The sequence below is a fragment of the Cibotium barometz genome, chromosome 16, assembly GCF_041138505.1.
Source record: "Cibotium barometz isolate CiBa-2024 chromosome 16, ASM4113850v1, whole genome shotgun sequence".
Lineage (NCBI taxonomy): Eukaryota > Viridiplantae > Streptophyta > Polypodiopsida > Cyatheales > Cibotiaceae > Cibotium > Cibotium barometz.
Genome location: NC_141061.1, coordinates 10,887,025 through 10,904,239, shown reverse-complemented (window position 1 = coordinate 10,904,239; position 17,215 = coordinate 10,887,025).

Sequence of the window (17,215 nt, the reverse complement as noted above, 5' to 3'; positions counted from 1 at the left end):
TATTGCAAAGCAATGATGTGGATGCCCGGCGAAAGATGGAGCTTGAAGTCAGAATAGAGACAACCAAAGACAACATAGAGGCTATGGGGTGTCCTCTTCGTGAAGACGACCCCATAGATAGTGACATAGACATAACAACCTGTAAACTGGTAAGTGTCTGTAAGTTTCATCTCTGCACTTTATGTTTGGTACATGTGCTGAGGTAACTCATGTACTTACCATGCTCAGGTAACTCATGTACTTACCATGCTCTTTTTGTCTTGGTTTTGTAGGTTGAGGTGGAAATTGCAAAATCCAAGGTGCAGAACTCTAAAAGCCAACTTGAACTTCTGATGCACATGCAGTCCAAGCTGCAGGGCTCGTTTCTCCAACTGCCCTAACTAATCTAGCCCTTGCAAGTTTTATGAAGGATAGAGGTGTGCAAGACAGCATCGGAACAAACCTCTGTACTGGCTGTGGTCTGCCCCTTGAGGTCCAACCATTCCTTGCAATGGTCAAGCTCCCTTGTGAGCATAATTATCACCTTCTGTGCTTTGCTGCTACATGCTCCCTTTTGGGACCGTATGTAGGGCTCCCTTCTACAAAAAAAGCATACCTACCGCATGGTTGTGCAACCTTGCAACACAACGACATCCAACCACACCAGAGATTGGTAAGAAACCATACTTGAATGTATGCTTCCTAGCTAGCATACAGGACATACAGTCTGCAAGCTTGATCATATTGGGAAAAAAAGGTGTGCTAGCTAGCATAATGAATATGCTAATTAGCATGCCAAGTATGCTAGTTATCATACTAGATATGCTAGTTAGCATATACAGTATGATAGTTAGCATATTTCATATGCTAATTAACATATCCAGTATACAATCAAGTCCTTAAATAAAACAAAGATATTTCATGAGAGTTTAGAGTTTTGTCTCGTCGCAAGTTTTTGGTTGGTTAAACCCAGATTTAGACATATCCCAATTTTTGTTGCAAACTTTGCCATTCATGGGGCATCTCCATGGAAGCGTTTGGGAGTTCTTAGTTCAAGTATTCATCATACGAGCACAACTTTCGTGAAGCCATTACCTTGCTCCATGGAAGCGTTTGGGAGTTCTTAGTTCAAGTATTCATCACATGAGCATAACTTTTGTGAAGCCATTCCCTTGCTCCTGATAAAAAAAAGAAGCAGGAGGGAACACACAAGAGAAGCAAACCCTAATCCATATCCATCAATCATAAAGAAGGAGAGAAACCATAGTCACCATCTCTCTCACACACACAAAGGAGAACACAACATAGTGTTTTTTCCACACTACAAAGTAAACCTAATGTAATCTCCACACCACACATGACCAGCTGGACGCGGTCATAAAGACACCACACGATATCTATCTACCATACTGTCACTCTGTCAGCACCCATGTGCTATCCTCCAGCTGTATACGAGCTTGACATTTCAACACTCCCCCTCAAGCTCGACATGTCCATCTCTAGGACTCCCAATCTGGTACGGAAATACTCGAACTTATCCTTACCAAGTGCTTTGGTAAAGATATCTGCAACCTGCTCATCTGTCTGCACATATGTCAAATCAACATGCCCATCTAGCACTTTCTCTCTGATGAAGTAATAGTGGACCTCAATATGTTTGGTCCTGGCATGATAAACTGGGTTGCTAGCAAGCTGAATACTACTCATGTTGTCACAATGAATGACAACTCTCATATCACTCTGTAACCTGACATCATCTAGCAACTTCTTCAACCACATAGCCTCACATGCAGCTATGGCTGCTCCACGATACTCTGCCTCTGTGGTAGATAAAGCAACTGTAGGTTGCTTTTTACTGCTCCAACTCACAGCTCCACTACCAAGGCTGAAAACATAGCCACTGGTAGACCGCCTGTCATATGCACTACCGGCCCAATCTGCATCTGTATATCCATAGACATGCATGTCTTTTCCTGCCTCATAGAAAAGACCAGAATGCACGGTAGTTTTGACGTATCTCAGAATACGTCTCACAGCATCCAAGTGAGGTTTACGAGGACTCTGCATAAACTGACTCACCAAACCAACTGCATAACTGAGATCTGGCCTCCTAATGGTCATGTAGATAAGGCTACCAACCATTTTCCTGTACATGGTGATATCATCAAGCTCATCACCCAAATCAGCCCTAAGCTTCATGTTTTGCTCTAATGGTGTCAACATTGGTTTGCATGCTGTCATACCATACTTTGCCAGCATGTCAAGTGCATATTGCCTTTGCACCAACCATATACCCTTGCTTGTTCTAATCACCTCAATGCCAAGAAAGAACCTTAAATCACCAAGGTCTTTCATATCAAATTCTTTGCATAAAGAGGCCTTAACCTCATCAATGCCTTTCCCACAATCACCTGTGATAATCAAATCATCAACATAAATGACTATCATCACGATACCATCATGTGTCTTCTTCACATAAAGTGAAGAGTCTGCATTTCCAACCACAAATCCAATTCTGACAAGATATCTGCTGATCTTGTCACTCCAAGCACGTGGTGCTTGCTTCAAACCATAGATTGCTTTCTTTAACCTGCAAACAAAAGTCGGATATTTTGGATGTACATATTCTTCTGGCTGTTCCATGCACACCTCTTCTTGTAGTTCACCATTCAAGAAAGCATTTTTTACATCCATTTGATGTAAAGCCCAACCTTTTTGTGGTGCTAGTGCAATGATAGACCTCACTGTAGCCATCTTAGCCACTGGGCTGAAAGTTTCATCATAATCAAGACCATAAGTTTGTGCATATCCTTTAGCGACCAGCCTTGCCTTATGTCTCTCTAGGCTGCCATCTGACTTGCACTTTACCTTATACACCCATTTGCAACCAATTGCATTCTTTCCTTGAGGTAACTCAGCCAATTCCCATGTATCATTTTTGTCCAAAGCATCCATCTCTTCATCCATGGCTTTCTCCCATACATGCTCTCCAATAGCCTCTGTATAGCATGTAGGTTCCACATGCTTTACCATAGATGTCATGTATGCATAGTGCATAGCAAAATCTCTATATATGTCAATCTTTCAACTGGATATCTGACTCTCTGGGATCTCCACAATGCATGCGGGTCACTCTGTACACCTGTAACTCGAGCATGTGGTGGCACATATCTATCCTGCCTAGCACCAGGTGTGCGTAAAACAGGTATACCAAGCTCCTCATCCAAACTCTCAGAACTAGAGGACTCATAACCTGTGATCCCAATTCCCTCGACTTTCTTCTTGCCTTTATCCATAGCACTACTCCCAGTGCTTACACTCTCATGCCTCAAACATCCTGACCATGGACGTACACTGCTACTCTCAGCTTCTGCTGCTGGCCCAGACATAGTAGTAGAACTAGAACTTGCTTGTGATGGCAAGTTCACAGACACATCTGCCTCAAGTGAGTCAATAACTCCCTCATCTTTTGCTTTGTACCAACTAGCAAGCTCATCAAACACCACATCTTGTGAGATGACTACTTGTCTAGTTTGAGGGTTATAACATTTGTAGGCCTTTCGATCCTGTGCATATCCACCAAATACACATTTCTGTGCCTTAGGATCCAACTTCCGTCTTCTTTCATCAGGCACATGAACATAAGCTACGCATCCAAAGACTTTGAGATGTCCAATGTCTGGCCTGTAACCTGTAAGCCGCATCTCTGGCGTGCTTCCATGAATGGCTGCTGTAGGTGTTTTGTTCAGGATATACACTGCAGTAGCACATGCTTCTGCCCAATAGTAATCTGGCATGCTCTTTTCATTGAGCATTGCCCTTGCCACTTCACATATGACTCGATTCTTTCTCTCAGCCACACCATTCTGCTGAGGTGTATACCTGCATGTCAACTGTCTTCTTATCCCATGCTTCCGCAAGAAATGCTCAAAGGCTTTTGAGGTGTATTCACCACCTCCATCTGTTCTCAAACATTTAATCCAACAGCCATATTGCTTTTCTACAAGGGCTTTGAAATCCATGAACTTTTCCAGCACTTCACTCTTCTCTTTCAAAAAATATATCCATGTCATCCTGCTGAAGTCATCTATAAATGTCACATAGTATAGACTTCCTTTGATAGATGGATTTTGTACAGGGCCCCATACATCACTGTGTACTATCTCAAGTGGCCTGTTACTCATATTTCCTTCTCTAGGAAATCTCAACCTTTCCTGCTTTCCAAACTGACAGGCTTCACAAACATGCATATGTCCATCATATTTGAATCGAGGCAATCCACTGACTATGCCTCTTGTTTGCATGTTCTTTAATCTCTGTATATTGACATGTCCAATCCTCTTGTGCCACATGTCAATGTCCTGCACAATCCCATTGCTCTTTGAAAACATGGCTGAGCTCAATTCTGGTATTCCTGCATCCAATTTGAACAACCTTCCTTCCTTCTTGCCCTTGGCAATCAATCTATAGCCATGCTTAAAGTCTTCCACAAAATAGCCATTCTTACTTGTAATCCCTGCTCAACCATTTGGCCCACTGATGCCAAATTCTTTGTGATGGATGGTACATATAACACTTCTGACATATTCTTCACATTTCCATCATGCATCCTCAAAGGCACACTGCCAACATGTGTTATAAGATGTTGAGTATCATCTCCTGTGACCACATAACCATTTGTATCCAATGGTTGCATCTTCTCAAACCACTCACCATGACATGTCATGTGGTTTGAGGCACCTGAATCCATATACCATGACTCATCTCCTGCATTTTGAGAATCCATTGTCCCCATAACGTGCTTCATTGCAAAAAGGTGATTTGAACTCCCATCATTGTTACTAGTAGATGCATAATTTCCATGTTGCGGTCTTCCATTCCTCATATCATTCTGCTTTTTGTAACAATCTTTTGCCATATGTCCAAGTTTGCCACAATAGTGACATTCAATCCCATTCAAATTTTGTTGAGGACCTTGCCATCGTCCTCTACCATGAGCACCTGTTCCAAATATCCCCCTATGGGATTGAAATCCACGACCTCCACGTGATCCAAATGATGACTGTGAATTCTGAAAATTTTGATTTGATTGTGGTTGAGTAGACCTGTCATTCCAACCACGTCCTCCACGGCCTCGAGAGGTAAATCTCCCCCTGCCTCGAAAGCCTGTAGATGAGTAAAAAGCCTGATTCCTTGCATGCTCATCATTGCTTGATGAGGATGCACCACCTGCAACACTCATACCACCAAGGCCAAGCTTCAATTCCTCCACAATGAGCAATGACACAAGCTCATTAAAGTCTGGCATTCCTCCCAACCTTACTGAGATGGAAGTGTCAAAAGATTTGTATTCTTTGCCTAAACCACGCAATGTGAGAGCAACCAAATCATCATCATCCATCGGGGCATGGATTGATGACAAGGAATCTGCATAACCCTTGATTTCCTGAACATACTCATGTATACTCCTATTCCTTCGTGTTACACTGTGAATCTGTTGCTTTAGTTGTATCTTCCTTGCACCAGTGTCTGTCTCATACATTCCGCACAATATACCCCATGCTTCTTTCGGTGTATCTGCATCTTGGATGTGAATAAGCAAGGCATCTGTTACACATATTGAAAATAATGCAACACCTTCGAAGATCGCTCTACCCATTGCTTGTGAGCCAGTAACTGAGCATTATTTGGTTGAGGAGGTAGGTATGGCTTCGGGTCTTCCTCCGAGACAAGACTCCATAAACCTTTGCCTTTCAAAAAACTCTTCATTCGAAACTTCCACACTTGAAAGTTAGTGCGGTCAAGCTTCTCTCCAACAATCTGTATCGGACTATCTCCCATTGTTGCAAAAAAATATAGTAAATGTATCGCTTTGACAAGTAGTATGCCGGACCTGTAAAGCTTCAAATCCCTCCAAATCACATCAAATGCTTGCAAATTGTGTGCATTAACATCCCACAATGATTCACCAACAATGTACACTCGATCAAAGTTGAAACCAAATGATACTCCTTCACAAAAATTTTCTGGTTTTTTTTCTCGCCAGTAACCAGTCAAGATTATGCTCTAAATCCTTCAAATCTTGTCCAAATTCAATGATTCAACTTGCATTGGCTTCCCAACACATTGCTCCAACATATCCTAGAAGGGTTTGATCAAATTCTTCAAGGTGAATGAGAACCACCAATTTTTGTAGCTCCCTGGTTTGCTTTTTTCTGCATCTGTCAGGTACCACCTCTCACTAAAAATGCTCTCTCCTTCAAATCTTATCCAAATTCAAAAATTTTTGAATCAAAAGTTTAGCAACTCATAGGTCTCTACTTGTACCAAAGGAATTAGGCCAATTTGATATAGACAAGGATTAATGCCTTGATTAAAAATGCTCTGTTTCTGCAACACAGTTCTGTACTTTTGCTAATGACTGGTTATTGAGTTGAATGAGCTCCAAATCCTTCAAGTAAGCTTCCCAAATGTTAATTTCAGCTCCAAACAAGTATTTTCTAAGCTCCAAGTGACTTCAACCTCTTGTAAAAACCTTGTAATGATCAAATATGAGTGTAGGTGATGAAAACTGTCCAAAAACTGCTAGAAAACACACCGCCTGCTCTTGGAGCTCTAGGAGAGAGGGGAAATCACCAATGAGTTGATAAACTTCTTAGCAATGACCTAATGCATCATGGGTATGAAGGGTTTGACTCAATTTTGCTTCAATCTTCCGCATTCGATCCTCCACCGGGCATATGTTCTCTGTTTTGCAGGAGTTCACAAAACCAGAATTTTTCCTTCACACATCACTTGTAATGCATCAATTTTTTGCATGAATGATTTGCTCCTGAGTTACCAGTACATGTGCCCTTCCAAATACATGAGACCTTCACTTCTTTGCTTGCATTTCCCAAAATACATGTGCCAAAGTACATTCATTCACAAGCTTTCCATGAAAGCTTCAAAACAGAAATTTTCTGCTTTCTTTTGCACCTTTAATCTTCTCTTACACTTGCTCTTGATACCTGCAATCCGTAGAGGGGGTCTTGCTACACTTACCAATGGTCCTTAGCTCTCAGATCTGATGTCGATGTGTGCTCCACAGCTTTTCCTTTGCTCCAAGCTCCAATGGCTTCCTTCACAGCTTTTTCTTCTTCTTCCCTCTTCTCTCACTCACTCTCACAACACAGCTAATGAGCTCTTGGCTCTGATACCATGATAAAAAACAGAAGCAGGAGGGAACACACACAAGAGAAGCAAACCCTAATCCATATCCATCAATCATAAAGAAGGAGAGAAGCCATAGTCACCATCTCTCTCACACACACAAAGGAGAACACAACATAGTGTTTTTTCCACACTACAAAGTAAACCTAATGTAATGTCCACACCACACATGACCAGCTGGACGCGGTCATAAACACACCACACAATATCTATCTACCATACTATCACTCTGTCAGCACCCATGTGCTATCCTCCAGCTGTATACGAGCTTGACATTTCAACAGCTCCCCCCATGTAATTGCAAAACAAACTTGAAGTAGACAAACTTGAAAAACAATGCATAAATGCTTGCATTGGTGGAAGTGAGAGTGTTATGGTTCTCCTTCCCACTTATGGTCATGCTTCATGAATGCAACTTATTAGAATTCCTTCATTACATTTGCTACTTCTATGCAAGTGTTATGGATTTTTCGACATCCTATCTACCATTCATGAGATGCATTATTTTCATGAATTAGAGTTACGATTCTTCCTCTTCTTTGTGGAAGTGGTTTAGATGAAAACTTTGAGTGAGTGATGCATCACCTTTGTGTGGATATGAAGTGTAAATTCAACTTAGAATGCATCAACTTGAAACTTTAGTGTAGAGAATTTTAAAATTTTCTATGAGTGATTATGCAAGAGAGTTCCTTTTTTATTAAACAACATTTTCATGGAGCTAGACTAAGGACATACCTCTATTACCATGACAAAGAGGATTAATTTTTATAAGTATCCAAGAGGTTTAGGGACATACTTGGATGGAAATCTTGCCTTAAGAATTGGGAGAAAGAGCATTAAATCTTAGAAATTAAACTTGCAAAACATTAATATGTCACTTTTTAATTAAGAGGAGATTAAGAAAAAAACAAGATTGATCCAATTTTGCATGAATGTGTAAGTAGTTAACTGTCATGATCTTAGCCCTTAGGAAGGAATGACTACCTTTCTTAAGTAGTTAACTATCATGATCTTAGCCCTTATGAAAGAATGACTACCTTCCTTAAGTAGTGCTATGTAAGCAAAACTAAAAAAATAGCTTATATGCATCAAAATAATCAAATGGTTAGTAAGAGGGTTATAGGTGATTAGGGAGTAATTATCATATTAAGTCATCATCTTCAAGCATGCTATTACTTAATTATGATCTTGAAGCCTTTATGGGTAAAGAGAGTGCTTTCTACTCTCAATATACCATAAACATCGCTTCATTATCTACTCAACTTGACAAAACATAGGTTAATGTGTTAATCATTGTTGTTAGTAAGAGGGTTACAAGGTGATTAAGGAGTAGGTATCATATTAGTCATCATGTTCCAACATACTATTGTTGTTAGTAAGAGGGTTACAAGGTGATTAAGGAGTAGGTATCATATTAGTCATCATGTTCCAACATACTATTACTTAGTTATGATCTTGAAGACTTTATGAGTAAAGAGAGCGCTTTCTACTCTCAATAGTCCATAACATCGCTTCATGATCTACTCAACTTGACGAAACAAAACTTGACAAAACGTAAGTTAGTGTGTTAATCATCATTTAGTAAGGGGCTTACGGGGTGATTAGAGAGTAAGTATCATATTTGTCATCATGTTTAAGCATACTATTACTTAGTTATGATCTTGAAGCCTTTATGGGTGAAGAGAATGCTTTCTACTCTCAATAGACCATAACATCACTTCATGATCTACTCAACTTGACAAAACGTAGATTAGTGTGCTCATCATTGTTAGTAAGAGGGTTGCGAGGTGATTAGAGGTTAAACATAAGCATAAATATGTTGAAATTGAAGAATTAAAGCAAGTGTAATAAGGATGGAAGGTCTTCTCGGTTGGTGGTTGCTCGAAGGAAAGTGAGAGGCCTCTCGTTCCTATCATCACCGCTATGGAAACCCCTCCCCTTCAAGGAGAGTTTTTATTTGGAAAAAATGAATTTAGGAAGCATTTTTCTAGCTGCTTGGGTGCCACATATCTCAATCGAGGTGCATGTCGCATGTACTCAATGGACGGCCACACTTGTTCGAATGGCCTAGGGTATATTAGGTGGGTATTCCTCTCTCTATATCTTGTTCGAGATATAGAGAGAACTCACCATTACTACTTGAAGGAGATCATGCGCACACGCACTCGCGTGCGTGCACACACACACACACACACATCCTCCTACCATCCATTGCCAGGTAGGCCTCTCTCTCTCTCTCTCTCTCTCTTACACACACACACACACACACAAACACACACACATCATCATCTCTCATTCTCCCTCTCTCACATATTCTCTCATTCTCTCTCTCTCTCTCTCTCTCTCTCTCTCTCTCTCTCATTCACACACACACACATCATCTCTTTTTTTTTGCGGGGGGGGACAGGGTTGTATTATTGAGTACCTAAAACCCTAGAAGATGCCCAATATGGGCCTATCTTAAGGGAAGTACAAAACTGATAAACGGCCCTAGGACCACATACAAGAAACCCCAAGAGATGCCCAAGGTGGGCCTCTCTCAAGGGAAAACAAAATTTGGTACAAAAACTCGTACAAATCTATCTGAGGCCCACATACAGGTAAAGGGAAGACCAAGATGGAAAAACCCCTCGAAATAGAGCATAAAGTACAATAGCTAAGGGAAAAAATCTCCACCAAAAATAGGGTAAAAAATAAAGGGAGAAGGGAAGGGAACATGCTGTACATGATGGTAAGGGAAGAGCTGTAGAAGAGAAGAGCTCGAACCAATGCATACCAGAAGGATGAAGTAATGGACAAAGCCTCCACCCAACAACCTCCTCCAAGACTTAGGCAATGCCCCACCAATGTGCTTTCAGGCCAGCTCCATAGTAGAAAAGCAACTGATCAAACCTACAAGAGGAGACTAACGATAGCAACCCAAACTCTTCCACACCCGCCTGGTACCAAAAACAAGAGAAAAAATAGAAAAAACAAAACCAAGAAAACAAAAAAAAGGAAAACAAATAGTACATGTCCATCCAAAAAACAAAAGAAAAACAAGTAAAAAAACAAAAAAAAGCAAATGATAAAAGGCAATGACCGAAGCAAGGGGAAGGCTGCTATAGCAGAATCCTCACCACCAAGACTAATTAGAAATGATACATTCCTGCCTCTCAATGAAACCACAAGATTGGAGTGGATACCATCAACACTCCTTTCTCTTAGCTAAACCTCAAGATTAAAGTGTACACTTTCTAACTAGGCTAGACTGACAAATTAGAAAGGATACATTCCGCCATCTCAAGTGAACCTAAAGATTTGAGTGGATACCATCAACACTCCTTTCTCTTGGCTAGACCTCAAGTTTGGAGTGTATCTTTTCTAACTTGTCGAGGTGTACTTAGCCTCATGCTTGTAAACTAACATGAGTTGCCACCGCCATGTGGAGGTGGCTCACCTCAGCCAACACACACACACATCATCATCATCATCTCTCTCTCTCTCTCTCTCTCTCTCTCTCTCTCTCTCTCTCTCTCTCGCGCGCGCGCACACACAACACACTATATACCTTAAAGTCACAAGTACACTTTTCACAAAACAAAGACTATTTAAAATCACTTAATACTTATATTAAACCATAAACATTACAAGGACATAGTCCTTTTTAACACACACACACACACACACAAACACAAACATCCCAAGGTATTTGTTTATGGGTGGGCAATTACACCCCTCCTTTCCAAGGCCAAGACACACCACATCAAGCTTAGGCTAAAAAGATCTCCACCATTTCTCTAATCTTTGATGCCTTTCTCAAGGTTACCACAACATATACCTTCCACATGTTGATAGCATAGAGCTCATTCCAAGAGCAAATCCCATGGCTAGACCACCCTTTTGTATGAGCCTACAGGAGGAGAATGAAGTCAAGAAGGTGGCGGGCAAATACTTTAGTAAAGCATTGGTTTGCCCAAGCTATTCACCTCAATCTTACTAGTTAAAAAGAAAGATGGCCCTTTTTGCATATGTGTAGACTATAAGGCGTTAAATAAAATAACTATAAAGCATCATTAACTTATGCCTTGTGTAGATAATCTCTTAGATTCTCTTAGTGAGGCCACTATCTTTAGTAAGATAGATCTTAAAAGTGGCTATCACCACCAGATAAGTGTAGGAGAAGAAGATGTATATAAAACTACTTTTAGAACCAAATTTGGTCAGGATGAATATCTTGTAATGCCTTTTGGTTTAACAAATACATCACCAACTTTAATGATATTAATGAATGATATTCTTAGACCATTGTTGTGGATTTCATTGACAATGTGCTAGTTTATAATAAGAACATGAATTCCACTTTTTTATTGTTTTCAAACTTTGTGAGAAACTCAACTTTATGCAAATTTTGAGAAGACTTTTTTGTGTTTTGACCAAAATAGAATATTTGGGTCATATTATTTTTGCTAATGGGATCCAAGAAAGTTTGAGTTATTCTTACTTTTGGCTTGTGCCAAAGACTGTTTACAACCTTGTGTTCATTTTTAGGACTTTTTGGATTTTATAGGAAATTCATTGAATTATACTCATTCTTCATAGTAGCTCCTATGATAGACTGATTTGTTGCAAGAGTAGGTCCCTTATGTGTACAACAAGAAAGTTTTGATATGTTGAAACAAGAGATTTCAATGACTCCAATTCTCAAGGTTATAGATCTTGAGAAACCTTTTGAGGAGCTAGAAATGGATGCAAGTAGCATGCTGCTGTAGGTACAATCCTTAACCAAGATGGTAGGCTTGTAGCCTTTGAGAGAGCAAGAATCTCTCCCCAGCTGAACAACTTGGGCCATCACATGAAAAGCATTTTTGTAACCAACCTGACCTTGGAGGAAGACCAGGTAGATGGGTTGAGTTAATGCAAGAATTTCATATGGAAATTCTTTATCATAAATGTAAGTATGATGTCGATGTAGACACTTTGCCTAGACTTTTATATAATATGATCTTTACCATATTAGAAAGCTCATTGCTTGAAGATATCTAGGAAGCATAGTTAGAGGATCCTTATTTACATCAAGTGGCTGAGAGAATTAAGATGATTCTTTGATTAGGGATGAGCTAGCCTTGTCTAGCTCATCACCTACTATTCATTCAAGTGCATTTTCTAATTTCTTACTGGACAATAGATTTATTAAATGCAAAGAAGGATTTTTGTTCCTTTTGTACGAGAACTATGAGTGAAAGTAATGAAAGAGAACCATGATAGCCCTTCAGTCGGACATCCTGGTTGAGACAAAATAGTACAGCTTGTTAGGTGAACATTTTGTTGGCCACATTTATATACGGATGTCCACAAGTATGCCCAACAATTCTTCCAATGTCATCAAAATTAAATTTTGATGAGTTTTGTGCTTTATCAAGGTTTTTCTCTCTGTCTAAAAAGTGACCATTTGAGAAAGAATAAGCACAAGAAAGCACATATGATTGGACAATAAGAAGGGAAGCACCATACCCATTGTATCTAGTGATGCTATACAAAAATCAATAAAGTCTTCTCTTTTTGTGTACACAGTACCACACTTTGGCCCATGAGCTACAACAAGAGAACCCTTGGGAGATCTTCCAAGAGTGATCACCAAACTGGCAATGATAGCCCCCATTATCCAAATGTCCTGTACTGATCATGCTTTTTGTAAACTGTGGCACATGTTTGACGTCCTTTAAGATGAAAGAGGATCCATTCTAAAACTAATGCACATTGCCAACTCTTGTAATCTGGCATGCATAGTCATCACCAAGATGTATGCATCCTTTCCTTGATGCATCATATGTGATAAACCACTCTCGATGATGTGGGGTAACAGGAAAGGAAGCACTCGAGTCAATGATCCAATCACTAAATGGGTAGAAGCATGTTAACGTGCACAAAAAATGTTGTCCCGGACAATGCTAGTTAGTAGTGCTTGTTTTAGCATACATTCGAGAGCCAAGAATATGTCCATTTTGAAATTAACTTTCCATAAACTATGTTAAATTTACTCGGCACCAAATTCAAATGTAGCATCTTTTTAGTTACTGAAGTCATGGTGTAGTGGATGAGCGCTCTCTCTCTCTCTCTCTATCTATCTATCTATCTTTCTGCCTCTGTGTCTCTCTCTCTCTCTCTCGCTCTCTCGAGGTTCTCCATGATCTGTGTAAGCCAAGCTCTCTCTCTCTCTCTCTCTCTCTCTCTCTCTCTCTCTCTCTCTCTGTGATGCTGCTCAAACAGTCTCACCCTCTCCCTTTGCCTCACATTCTCTCCGTGTAGCCCACTTCCTCCCCATCTCATAGAGTTATGGTGAACCATACCTTGCAATCTAGTCTGGTAGGTTTACTTGCGCATTCAATGGCAGCAGATGAAGGTAGCAGAAGGGATCCTTTACAGACAATGAATCCGAACTTGGAGGACCCAACTTGTACTGCCATTAGGGATTATGAGAGACAAAGAAAGAGGAAACAATGAGAGAAGAAAAAACTTAAGCAGGTTCAGGTTTGAGAGCTTGCCTTTGAGGAGAAAAGGAGAAGAAAATCTCGTCTGAGATTGTGGCACTGTTCAAGAGGAGGACTGAAGGAATTAGTACAGAAGACAAGCAAGAAATTTGGAATCTAGTATCTCATCATCTTGTCGTGCAAGCAGTGTGTCCAAAGGAGTCTACTATTCAAAGTGCAATCATGTGCAATGTTCGTAACACCTTGGCGCTTGTAAAGTAGCCAAGCTATAATGAGGAGTTGTATTTGAAGCATACATCATTGTCCATGATGTTGAATTCAAAGGAGAACATGCAAATGTCAAAAGTCTCGAGACTCCTTAAAGTTCCGCATCGATCCTTGTATACAAGGCTAAATTGCGGGTGACATCGAATGTTGATGGTGGAATGTTTTCATTGGCTGCATGTCAAAAACATGCTCGTCTTCATAGCATCATCACAGATGAAATGAAAGAGCTGGTTTACACATTTTGGAGGGATGAGACACGTGTATCCCCTAACAAAAAAGATGTTTGTCGAAAGAGGATGGGGAGAAAAAATTACATAAAGCACCCTTTACACCTCCTTGATGAACCTCAAGTAATTGATCTAGCCAAAGCACCATTATTCGAGTACACTAAAAAGCATGTGAAACTTTACAGTTTTAGCATACTGGTTGTTATTTACACTGTGGTTGTTTATGGTTTATTCTAGCTAGAACATGCTATACTCTATATGCTAGTTCAAATCTTCAATATGTTGATCACCTTACAGAGTGTGTTATTTATCATATTAGTAATGCTAATTAGTATACAAGCCATACCTGGAGGCACACTGTAAATGCTAGTTAGCAGACTGTGTATGCTAGTTAGCATACTCTATGTGCTAATTAGCACACTCTACATGCTAGAACATGCTATACTGTAAATGCTAGTTTAAATCTTCAATATGTTGATCATCTTACAGAGTGCGTTATTTATCATATTAGTAATGCTAATTAGTATACAAGCCATACCTGGAGGCACACTGTAAATGCTAGTTAGTAGACTGTGTATGCTAGTTAGCATACTCTATGTGCTAATTAGCACACTCTACATGCTAGTTAGTATACAAGTCATACCTAGAGGCACACTGTAAATGCTAGTTAGCAGACTGTGTATGCTAGTTAGCATACTCTATGTGCTGATTAGCACACTCTACATGCTAGTTAACATTAGTAAGCATGCTGTGAGTGCTAGTTTGCATATGGTAGGTGCTGATTAGCATACTGTAAGTGCTAGTTAGCATACTCTAAGTGCTAGTTAGCATATTCTAAGTGCTAGTTAGCATACTCAAGGTGCTAGTTAGCATGATGTAGTGCATCTTAGCATATTGTAAGTGCTAGTTAGCATATGAATAGTGATAGTTAGCACTCTGTATGTGCTTATTAGCATACTGTGAGTGCTAATTAGCATACTTTAAGTGCTGGTTAGCATACTGTAAGTGCTAGTTAGCATACTGAATGTGCTAGTTAGCATAATGAATGTGCTTGTTAGCATACTATTTGTGCTAGTTTAGCACTGTTTTGTGCTAGTTAGCATTGTTTGTGCTAGTTAGCACACTGAATGTACCAATTAGCTAATTGAATGTGCTACTTAGCATACTGAATATACCAATTAGCCTATTGAATGTATTAGTTAGCATACTATCAGTGCTAGTTAGCATTCTGCAAGTGCTAGTTAGCATAATGTGAGTGCTAGTTAACATATTGCACATGCATGGAAGCATACTGTAAGTGCTAGTTAGCATACTATAAGTGCTAGTTAACATACTGGACATGCATGGAAGCATATTGTAAGTGCTAGTTAGCATACTGTGAGTTAGTTAACATACTGCACATGCATGGAAGCATACTGTAAGTGCTAGTTGTTGAAAGAACGGTAGAGGGAGAGGAGACACACACACAGGAGCAAAATCTAAAGTATATTGCAAACCCTAACCATAGAGGGAAGCCATGTCCACTCTCACACAAAGCATAATGCACTAATCCATAATCCACACAACACACAATGAGTTGTGTCCACACTCTACTAACCCTAGCTAATGTCCACACACTATGACCAGCTGGACACGCGGTCATTTATGTCTCACACATGTTCCTACCTAATCTGCCAGCACATAGCATAGCTGGCTCACACTGACATCGAGCTTGAATCTCAACAGCCCCTCTCAAGCTCATGATGTACTGCCGATGAGCCACGGTTGAGAAGTCTCGCACCTTGCATGCTTTTCGCGGTCACAACCAGCAGGATGCAACTGCCATTGCCACAAGACCATTGGCATGCTTTTGTGATGCATGCATGAACCATAGTTGGAATCGCTGCACTAACAAATCTCATGTGCAGCCTTGGGATTATCACATTCTGATGCCATTGTCTGATGAAGTTGAGGATGAAGAAGACACTCCGACTGATGATGCCCTTGAAGAAGAGATCATTGGATATGAAAAATTCGTGTATGAAGGCCACCATGATGCATTAAGTAGTGCTTTGTGTGTTGGTGACACTTTTGCAGTGAATCCGGATGCTACAACCAATGATGAGAATGTAGACTTTTACTTGGTAAAGTGCATTGCAGTAAAAGAAAAGGCAAAACAGGGTTACAATGATGAGTGGAACAATGTAATTGACAAAGGCTCTTATGTCGTGTAAGGACTGTATTACAAGAGCAAGTGGATGCATACACCTTCAAACTAGACTACAATCAACCTGTTGTTCACATACTTTCAAATCTTGTATGTTGTATCAAGATATCCATGAAACACATGCAAAAGAGAAGGCAAATGTCTCGGGGGGGGGGGGGGGGGGGGTCACTCGTATAAATATGTAAGTATCACGTGGGTTCAACAGAAGGACATTTTAAATATTTAAAACTTACATAAATATATTTACAGAGGAGATTTATTTATTGTATTTTAAAAAAATTACAGATTTGAATAGGAAAGGATACATTATATTCACTAAGAAATTCACAGATAAGGGACTTTTTAAATAGGCCTTGAACGCACGTGATATAGAGGATTTACATATAGTGACCCCCTCGAGGCAAATGTACACAATCACCCCCGAAGATTATGAAGCAATCTATAACAGCATTCCATTCGGTTTTTGACATGAGCGTCATGGTCTTTTATTCTATTTTGTATCTTGTGTATGCTTACTACTACCACAGTATATGCTAATTGTATACTAACAAGCTTCTACAAAGTGTGTGCTAGCTAGCATAAAGCGTATGCTAACTAGCATACAGTGTATCCTAACTAGCATCATATAAAGTATGCTAACTAGTATATAGTATACGCTAACTAGCATATACTGTATGCTAACTCGCACAGTATATGTTAACTATATATACTAACTACCTAATTTATATTGTGTGCTTACTAGCATATAGCGTATGCTAACTAGCATACAGTATATGCCAACTAGCATATAGTGTATGCTAACTAGCATAGTATATGCTAACTGTATGCACACTAGCTACTATATAAAGTGTGCT